The following is a 10,752-nucleotide window of genomic DNA, read 5'->3' on the forward strand; positions in this document are numbered from 1 at the left end:
CCTGGGTTGTCAGTCTTTTGGTCGGCTGGGTTGTAGGGTCCCGTGCCGTACACGGACCCAAAAACCCCAAGTCCAGCTATCCGCCACATGCTGGAAGCCCCGGCGACCGATACATGCGTGAAGGCCGCCGGTTTGGGAGTCCTCCCCCGGCCGGCCGAAACCGGCCGGGGTCTGGACTCCCGGCGCATGCCCCCGAGGGGGCATGCTTAAAGAGACGGACAGAAACCGCCGGGTGCCGTGAAACCGACATCACGAACTCCGCGCGGATCTGTTCTTAGCAAGTACCCATCTTGCTTGCAGTGGCTCACCTTGGTCGGCCAACTGCATTCGTTTAAGATGCTTGGCAGGCATCGATCTTTCCTGCGAGAGTGCGGATTTTCTCGCTTTCAGCAAGTGCTCAAACCTTGCTTGCAGTGGCTCACCTTGGTCGGCCAACTGCATTCGTTTAAGATGCTTGGCAGGCATCGGTCTTTCTTGCGAGAGTGCGGATTCTCTCAATTTCAGCAAGTGCTCAAATCTGGTTCCAACGACGTTAGGGATGACAGAACCAAACCTCTCCGCGAGTGGCCTTTCGCAAAGAAGGCGAGGATTTTTGGGCCACCTACAGCATACATCGTACCACCTACCAAGGGCCCCTCGGCGGCACGGAATAGTGAGGAACGCTTACTTCCACCGTCACCCTACCAAAGTTGGACCCTCATTTGGCACATACTTGAATTTGGCCAACTCAAGCTCCTATTATATAGGTCCCGTCCTCGAAGGCCGACTAGAATGTAAAGCATTTGGGCGGCTGGGTTATAGGTACAACGCAATCTGTTCCCCACAAACCCCAAGTCCGGCTATACGCCACATGCCGGAAGCCCCATCGGCCGCATGCCGGCCGATGGATTGGGGATCGCCCTTATTGGTAAGGGTGACCCCCATGGGAAGGCCCAGAAGGCCTTCCTAAGTGTCCACCGCCGTGTAGAGTCACATCCGAGGAATGGACAGCACCAAGCCGACCAACCGAAGCGCCTCCGAATGCTCGCCGATCTCCAACCAAACGTTGGGACCGCCGAGCCGGAGAAGGGAGAGCTCTCTTCGCTCCCCCGCGCCGGTGATGTGCTCCTGGCAGGAACCGGGCAGTATGTCGCCTCCTCAAGTTTCTATTATATAGATACCGTCATAGAAAGGCTCAACATCAGGTTCCAAGGTGGCAGACTCACGCATTGCATTCATTCATGAATGCACATTTCCAAGTGCCTGTCACCTACTTCGTGGTATTTCACCGGCGGGCACCCGAAGGAGCCCTCCCACTTATGCTACACCTCGTCACGTCTCCCGACAGCGGCAAGCTAGAGTCAAGCTCAACAGGGACTTCCTTCCCCGCCGCTGACATTCTCCATGCCTTTCTGCACTCCCAGGTTAACCTGGGTTGTCAGTCTTTTGGTCGGCTGGGTGATAAACCCCAAGTCCAGCTATCCGCCACCTGCTGGAAGCCCCGGTCCGCAGCACCAGTTAAGGTGCCGGCTGCCGGTTTTGGGTGTCCTCCCCCGGTCGAAACTGGGGTCTGGACTCCCGGCGGAGGTCCCCGGAGGGACCTCCTGAAAGAGAATAGGATTGATTTTCAGGTGCCGTGCAGCCGACAGCACGAACCTGCAAGCGAGGGCTGCCTTTCAACGGGTCGCCACCGTACGGAGGCTTCACCGCTCACGACGCCCCGCCAGATACTCAAGTCGTCTACGAGTGGTTCAGGGTCCCAACTTCCGAGTGCTTGATTACCCCTTGAATCCCCATCTAGAATCCCAAAGACCTCGGTCAGTGGGGCAAGTGGGCGGAGTCTCGATGGCACTACTCGCGGGGAGCCTCACCCCCGGTTTGGGGAGGTGGTTGCTGGCTCCCCGCCTTACCGGTCCCCGGCGAAGGGGTCCAGCGTTGGTGGTTCTGCCTTTCAGAGTGCAGGGACCCACGGTCACGCAGCTCCGGGCACGGCTTCGGCCTTAGAGGCGTTCAGGCTTCAGCCGTCGGACGTAGCTTCGCACCAAGGTTCGATCGAACCGGCGCGGTACCATTGGTCCGAACCTGGGGTTCCTCTCGTACTAACCAGGATTACCTTGGCCGCGTTCCAAACGCCAGGAGGATAAAACTAACCTGTCTCACGACGGTCTAAACCCAGCTCACGTTCCTTGTTGGTTGGTGAACAATCATACGCTCGGGGAGCGCTGCGTCCCCACGGTAAGAAGAGCCGACATCGAAGGATCAAAAAGCCGCGTCGCTATGAACGCTTGGCGGCCACGAGCCAGTTATCCCTGTGGTAACTTTTCTGTCACCTCCCGCCGAAGATCCTTCGGACGGGGAGGATCGATAGGCCCCGGTTTCCCGGGTCCCACCCGTACTGAGGGTGCGGATCAGGGCGGCTTTTGCCCTTTCGCTCTACCCGAGGTTTCTGGCCTCGGTGAGCCGCCCTTAGGACACCTGCGTTATCCTTTGACAGATGTTCCGCCCCAGACGAACTCCCCACCTGCCGTTGTCCCCGGATCGGGTCGGCCCCCTGTCCGGCACGGACCGGGAGTCCGGTTCGGCCGGCCAGTAGCAGGGGCCTTGGTTCATGAACGGCGTGCGACGAAGCCGGAGCCCCGACGCCCGCGTCCCGCCCAACCGGGTGAGTCGGGAAACCGTGAGAGTAGTGGTATTTCACCGGCGGGCACCCGAAGGAGCCCTCCCACTTATGCTACACCTCGTCACGTCTCCCGACAGCGGCAGACTAGAGTCAAGCTCAACAGGGTCTTCTTTCCCCGCTGACATTCTCCAAGCCCGTTCCCTTGGCTGTGGTTTCGCTAGACAGTAGGTAGGGACAGACAATATGGGGGGAACCCCCGAAAGTATCCAAACCTCCACCCGCATACTTTCGAGGGCATGCGCTATGTCCCAGTGCCTCTGATATAAACTGGGACGGCAGTTTTTCGTATTACGGTTCCCCCTATATTGTTGTGCCATACCTTTATTGTTAAGTTGTTGTTACATACATAATAAACATACAAACATATATATATATATATGATTACATACAATAATTAACTAACATAAAGCATATATTGATACAAAATTAGTCTAATACCTCAAGATACAATACACAGCAGAAAAATTTATTTGTTACCTGCTTAATATTTTACTGAAAATTTGTTTGTATAGTTTTTTGTAGACAGGGACAATAATGGGACAATAATGGGGGAACCCCCGAATGTATCCAAACCTCCACCCGCATACATTCGAGGGTATGCGCAATGTCCCAGTGCCTCTGAGATAAACTGGGACGGCAGTTGCTCGTATTACGGTTCGCCCATTATTGTTGCACATTACCTTTATTTAATTCCTCTTGAGTACAATACATATATAGACGTAACATAATATAAAATATAACACTTAACATAAAGCCAACAAACACATATATATAACTCCATTTAATTGATACACATAATCTAATTTCCCTTACAGACATCAGAGCATTTTCTGAGATCCGGATTCCGGATTCCCGGGATCTATGAGATCTATGAAATAATTGGTCCTTGTTACAGGACGAAACCGCCAGGGACAAGATCGCAATTGGTTGAGGACCTTTGGTATTTTAAACGTTTGGGAGATTGCTCACCCCAGAGGCTGGGTCTTCCCATCCCTGTCGGTTTGTCCCGCACCTCCAAGGTTACTCCAGTTTCTTCAGTCTCAGACTTCACGATAATTACATAATATGTAAGGAAATGTTGGATAATTTGATCAAAATGACTACACTCTGATCTCTAAGTTAATATGCTATAATAATGATACAAAAAATCAATACGAAGAGATAAGAGATATTTACTATTAATAATTATTTAATAACAGCTTTTATTAGTAAGACAAGGACAAATTATATTCTATGATACCAAGCTACTTTGTAGTATTTGTTATTGACAGATATGGTTATTATTTCCACTACATGATGAATATTTTGATTATTTGAATATTAAATAATTTTAGCATCTAAATTATTTAAATTATTTATATTTTACGGTTTAAATTTCGGCAATTTGGAATATGATATCGGAATGCCGCTATCACTTGTGCTGGAGTTCCAGCACGTCATAAATCTATTTATTTATTCATTCATCCTGGCGGCCGCCACTCTTGCTAAATACTCTTTATGTCTCTCCCCCGGCATTCGAACTGGACGAATTCTTCTTCTTGCTGCGGCCTCCTGTCTTCCGGTTGATACCACAAAAAATCTTCTTCTTGCAGCTGTTGGCGGTGCCTCTATCTCTTCGGTCCCTTCTTCCTGCTCGGGGGTAGGACTTACTCTTCGAGTTTTCGTTCTTTCCCTTTCGCTTCTCCTTGGCGCCTCCGGTTGTGTTTGGTTATTTTGAGGGGGTCTGTTGAGGTATTGGTGTTGGTTGAATTTCTTCTTCTCTTCTTCGGAGACCTCATCGGCCAGGGTTTTTAGGTTTGTTATTTGCTGTTCGCATAGCAAGATTTTGAGGTTGAAGGTAGGTAATCCTCTACGTAGGGTTTTTATTCTGGCGGTTGCTTCCGGGCAGTAGAAGACCCTATGCTCCGGTGAATCCACCTCAGCTCCACATGAAGCACAGCTCGGTTCCAGGGCAACGCCAACGCGGTGGAGATACTCCCCATATGGCCCATGTCCGGTAAGAAAGTGCAGAAGTCCCCTGGTGTAGTGTTTTTTCATCAGTGTGTTGTCTCGGATTTTAGGTATGATACTAAATGTCCTTCTTCCATTCTGTGAATTTTTCCATTCCTCCTGCCAATTATCCAGTAAGGTCTCTCTCATTTCAAACAGGGTTGGGGTGAACTTTCCAATGCAAGTTGTCATTTTATTTTCTTCTCCTTTTTTGAAGAAATACCTTCCCGCTCTCCATTTGACTTCCAGGTCCATTGGCAGGTGTCCCGTTAGGGCTAATAATGCTTCGGTGGATGTTGTACCAAAAGCGCCCGTTGTTCTTATCAGAATTCTTCTCTGTGAAGCCCTCAGAAGTCTGGTGTTCTTTTTCAATGCGAGTCCCTCAGCCCAGGTAGAGGCCGCATATGTTATGATTGAATAGTATATGGTTCTGATGTACGTATCCACCACCCCAGGTTCTAGGCCAAACTGCGTTGACGCTACCCTAATAATTTTGCTTATTGCCATTTCTGCTTTAGTTGTTGTTTTTTGTATGTGTGTTCCATATTTCATGCCTTCCTCCAAGGTTACTCCGAGGTATTCAAAATTAGTTGAGCGTTGTATGTTCGTTCTCATTAATCTAATTGTCGGATTTCTTTTGGTACTAATATTACCCTTGGCAATGAGGTATTTCGTTTTTTCTGCCGAAAGTTTCAGTTTGGCGTTATTGCACCAATTTTCCAGGGCCGCTATGGCATTATTTGCACTTCGTTCTATTTTGGCTCTTGAATCATCCGCACATATAACGACAATGTCGTCTGCATATGCAATAACTCTTGTTATCTCCGGATTACTGCCAAGGTGTTTCAGACATGGTTCAAGATTGATATTCCACAGATGTGGACCAAGCACTGAGCCCTGTGGGCATCCTTTTGTTATTACTTTAGTCAGTTCTTCGTCTCCTATTTTCAAGGATATTTTACGATTTTTAAAATAATCCTGCAGTACCTGAAATAAGGTTGACGGACAGTTTAAGTCCTTGAGGGTGTGGAACAGATTTGGCCACCATAGATTGTCGAATGCCCCGCTAATATCGGCAAATATGGCTATTACTATTTTCTTGTTTGAATTCGCAATTTCTTCCTTAAGGGCGTTAATAGCATCCTCTGTAGATCGGCCTTTTGTGAAGCCATATTGGTTGCCGGTATTGTTGCACATTATGAGAAATTCTTGAAGCCTTTTGTTAAGCATTTTCTCAAAGAGCTTCCCTATTGTATTCAATAAGCAGATAGGTCTATAAGATTTAATGCTAGTATCATCCTTTTTGTTTTCTTTTTTGACAACTACCAACTTTCCCTCTTTCCACAGCGTAGGAAACTCTTTACGGATCAGACAGAGGTTAAATAGGGCCGTTATGTAGTTGATCGTTTTGTTGATAGATAGTTTAAGAATTTCCACTGGGATACCATCTGGTCCTGGTGCCTTGCCATTTTTCATTGTTCCTAGCTCTCTCAGGACCTCCTCAGGTTCGAATGGTAAAATAGGTGTGGTATTTAAACATTTATTACTGTTCGCTCTGATCTCTTTGTTTCTTTGATTGTCTGTGTTCGCCTCGTCGTCCGGGAGCAATCCGTGAAGCAGTAGTTCCCCAGTCTCCCTCGTGTTTTTTGTAAATGAACCATCGGGTTTCCGTAATGTGGTAATGCTTTCCTTAGGCTTTATTTTGTTTGTCATGATTTTGTATGGTAGGCCCCATTTGTCCCTTTCTAAGTTCCTGTTCACAAAATTACGCCAGTTTTTTTGTTTAAATTCTTTTAATTCTGCAGCATAGCGTTCTTTGGCTCTACGGTAGGCCTGTAAATATTCCTCTCTATTGTGGATGTTTGTTTTTTGGTACTGTTTCCTCGCGTGACGAATATTAGCTCTCAGGTTAGTTAATTTTGCAGACCAGGGTTTACTTCGATTATTCTTTATTCTTCTCGGCGTTGATGCCGCTATTGCGACCTGAAGATTATTTTCCAGGATTTCCGCCCATTCATCTGCGGTTTTCCCTGGTCCTGGATATTCTGTTAGATTGATGTTTTCTAGAAACTTTGCCTTGTCAATTTTCTTCCAGTTATACTCAGGGGCTTTTTGGTCGGATACTGTTAGTGTGGTTTGCAGACTAACATTGAAGGTGATTGCGTTGTGGTCACTTGTGGTGATCATATCATGTACCATCCAGTTTTGTATTAAATTTGTCATTTTATTGTTTGTAAGTGTCAAATCAATGTTACTACTAGCTCCCGCTCGTCCTCTAAATGTAGGCGGGTTACCTTCAATGTTTTCTATTACTAAGTTTTGTTCGGCTATAAAGTTCATGATTTGTTCTCCATTGTTATTTAGTTCTTTGCCAAACCACGCGGGAGAGGAAGCATTGCTGTCCATTACCAGTAGTATTTTTTCATTCTGGTACGCGAGGTATATATTTCTAATTTGTGCTATATATATTTCAATATCATGGCTGTACTGGCAGTAACAGTTGATTATTATAAATTTGAGTGTGTAATAATTTACTTCTGTACAAATTATATGTGTGTTTGAGAGATGTGCGATTTTCATGATTGTAATATCTTTGTTTAATGAAATCATTGCCGATTTTGTGTTGGGGTCTTGGATATAATTACAATTTGCTCCGATTGGAGCATGAATCATTTTTCCATTTAAGAGATAAGGTTCCTGGAACAAAAGTATATCCACTTTGCTGCTTCTTGCATACATGAATATCTCCTCCGTTGCCAACTCCGCTCCGTTAAGGTTTATTTGTAGAATTTTTAGTCTGTTTTTTCTTCCATATTCAATGGCGTACTACTGAGGTCCATAGATGCCAGGGATTTGCTGTATTTTGTACAACTCTTCCATGGCACTTGGCGAAGTCAGCATATATTTCATCCAGGTCGAGTTTCAGGTCCCTACGTTCAAATGCAGCTTTCATTATATCATACAATTGATCCGGATCCACTGGGATGTTGCTACACCGCAAGAGCATTTTGTCGACGGCTTCCGGATGTGGGAATGCAATGGTCTTCCCTCCATCCTTCTTCAGTCGGACTAGCAGTCGCAATGCAGTTATTAGATTTTCCTTCTCCTCTAACCTGCTCAGGCGAAGATTTAATTCAAAATTTTGATATATATTTTTAGGATTTGCTGGTGGGAGGGGAGGGTTGTGGATCTCAGGTAATTGGGGTTTCATTAGAGTGGGTTTGCAGAAGTTTGGTTATTTGTTTTCCGAATTAGGGTGATCCGTCTCAGTGGCATCGGGAGAAAGGTTATGGACGTTATCAGTCTTATCAATTTGGTTATTCGTCACATATGATTTGTTTACCGAGTTATTTGCTGTTTTTGGGCAAAAGGGGGTCGCTTCAGGGTTTAATTGTTTAATGTCCCTTATAGCAAGTGTATTTTCTATTTTGTCTAGATTAAGGTTGTTGTTAGGTGTGCATGTTGGGCTATCAAGGGCGCCGGTCGGTGTAGACCAAGGGCCACATAGGGCTGAATTTGATGGGGAGGGTGGAGGTGTAAGTATAATCGACTCAGGAGGTGTGGTCAGTGGTGTATGGTATGGGTTATTGTAGATAGGTGGGGGGATGATGAAGGCGCATGGCCTCAATCCAGGTATGGTGTCGCTGATTAGCGGTTGATTGTGCTGTTGATAAAAACTAAAAAGTCTTACATTGATATAATAGGAGAAGTTACTGTAAGGGGGGTGAGGGTGGAGGTAACATCCATCTATAGCCTTAATTGTCTTTAGTTGCAGTGGTATAGTGGTTTCGTTTGCATATTTAAGGACAATCCCAAGTTCTTGCATGACACGTATTTCATATGCCTTCGCCCTTGCCGCATTGCGGCGGCGTCGGCTAGGGGTGTTGTTCTTTCTTTGTTTTTTATTCTTACTCTCCATAGTCAGTTTTCTCTATTAGTCTTTGTTGGAAAAATTTCATTGTTGGGCATTCCTTGGGGTTGTCATTACAGTTTCTATTTCTTCTTAAACAGGGGATGCAGACTCGTGTTGGATTCTCTCTTTTGCATCCCTCTCTTTCATGCCCCGAATCGCCACATTTATCACAGCAGCGTGGTCCTTTGCAGTATTTTCCGACGTGTCCGAGGTCTCTACAGTTGTTGCAGATCGGGACGACTAAATAATCCTTCATTCCCAGTGACAAGTAAGCCAGATGAATTTTGTCTAATGTCAAAATTAGTTTTCGAATTTTGGGATCAACCTCATACACCCTGTGTGAGGTTGTTTTATTCCTTGGGCCTGTTTTAAAGCGGAATTTAAACTTAGTTTGGAATTCTTCAAATTTCATGTTGAGTTTCTTTTCAATGTCGTTTAGTACGAAGAATTCTTCAGTAATATCTGTTTCTTCTCTTCTAGAAGGCACCTCGTATATAATCATCAATGGGTTGCGTTTTTTAGGCAATTCCACATTAAGGTGTTTTGATTTTAATGTTTGATTCCCCAATATTTTTTGTGCATCCTCCTTGGTGGCAGTTTCCACAATAAGGGTTTTCGGGGTTGAGCGCATCGCCTGTATCTTCACACCCTCCCGGACAGGGTTAACACACTGTGTAAAAGTATCCCAAATTGCCCTTACGTTTTGGTTGCCCTGTGCCGTGACAAAAACAGTGTGTCTCGCCTTTTCTGTGACTTTCTGTATTTGGGTGACCTTTGCACTCTGTTGCGCAGGCGCTGCCAGGGATTGAGCATATGTGATTTTTCTGGGTGCCAGTTCGGGTTTCTTCTCCAAAATTTTACATGCTGTTCTTAGGGATTTTTCGTCTGCTACTTTTTCCATATATAATTGGTTTTGTTTGGCAAGCAGCTCCAGGAACTGTGCTCTTTTTTCTCCTGTCATGCTTTTTTCTTTGGAAATCATGGTTGTAAGTTCTAATTGGAGTTTCTGGTATGCTCCTAGTTGTGTTTCTGATACATCAGGTAATATATCTTCAATGCTACTTCCATGGGGGGTGGGTGTGGGTGAGGGGGTGGGGTTAACGTTATATTCGAGTTGTAAATCTGTATTAGCTCCTCCGGGATGATTTCTTCTCTTAGGGTAGGGGGGGTAGAATCAGGGGGTGAGTGCACTAATCCACCCCTTTTGAAGGGGTCAGAGGGTTGTTTCTCATTTGAGGGGTCAAAGCAGGACCCCCCTTTGGTCCTGGGGGTGGCTCCGGGCGGAGCCGGCATCTTCCTCTCCGTTCAGCACTCTTCAGCGGCAACGCACGGCGCCGCAGATTTCCCGCGCGAAAGACAGAACGCACGTGGCCCAGCTGTCACCACATAACAACAACAACAAAGCGCACGTGCTGCTCCGTCCCGGTGAAGGAACTGCTACGCAATCTGTGACGTCACTAAGAACCCGGATGTCACACGTCTCCTTCAGGTCCCACGCGGCAGATGACACGTTATCGAAGCCGAGTGCAACGAGCCACGCACCACTTCACAAGAAATTCAACAGAAAAACCACCCCTAAAAGCTAAGGGTTGGGGGTGGGTTCTTCAAGCTGGAGAGGGATGGGGCTAAGACACTGTCTATGTCCAGGTTCTTATTGGGGCTTAGTTTTTGTTTAACAGTCAGGTTAACACAAATATTATTTTTCGTATATAAAAAAGCTATTTCCCCATAAGGATAACATGGGGGTAGTTTTTCCACAGGAACTTTCTTATTATGGGGCGGAGCGTGATGGCGTAAATTTGAGTGTGTTCCTTGATCCTTCCTGCGTCGATTAAAATCGTTTCAGGTGATAAGGGTTCATAAACACTATTACTTCGGTACTTGTTTTCACCTTAATTTGTTCGCATTCATTTACGACATAAGGATAGCATGGGGGTGGTTTTTCTGCTATTGTCTAAAAAGTACTTACCACCTCGAGTCGGTCGGGGTTCAAAATGTAGCTTGGAGCTTCCCGCAGCGAATCCAGTCGGTCTCCAAGGTATAACGGATTGGGGGGGCTCCAGGGGGGGTAAACTTCCCCGGGACGTGCACTTTTTCCGTGATTCTTGAGAAATCTCACGCTTCACTTCACATCCGAAATTTGAAATTGTGATATCTCAGGAACCACTTTGTCAAAATTCGTCACCTTTTC

The 10,752-nt window shown here is 46.2% G+C and overlaps 1 pseudogene; it reads right to left on the bottom strand.

Moving 5' to 3' along the window:
- Positions 1–1,631: 1,631 nt before the first annotated feature.
- On the bottom strand, positions 1,632–3,150 carry LOC145983265 (large subunit ribosomal RNA; annotated as a pseudogene).
- Between the last annotated feature and the right edge of the window lie 7,602 nt (positions 3,151–10,752).

Source organism: Lepisma saccharinum, unplaced genomic scaffold (assembly GCF_977018435.1).
Source record: "Lepisma saccharinum unplaced genomic scaffold, izLepSacc3.1 HAP1_SCAFFOLD_708, whole genome shotgun sequence".
Classification (NCBI taxonomy): domain Eukaryota; kingdom Metazoa; phylum Arthropoda; class Insecta; order Zygentoma; family Lepismatidae; genus Lepisma; species Lepisma saccharinum.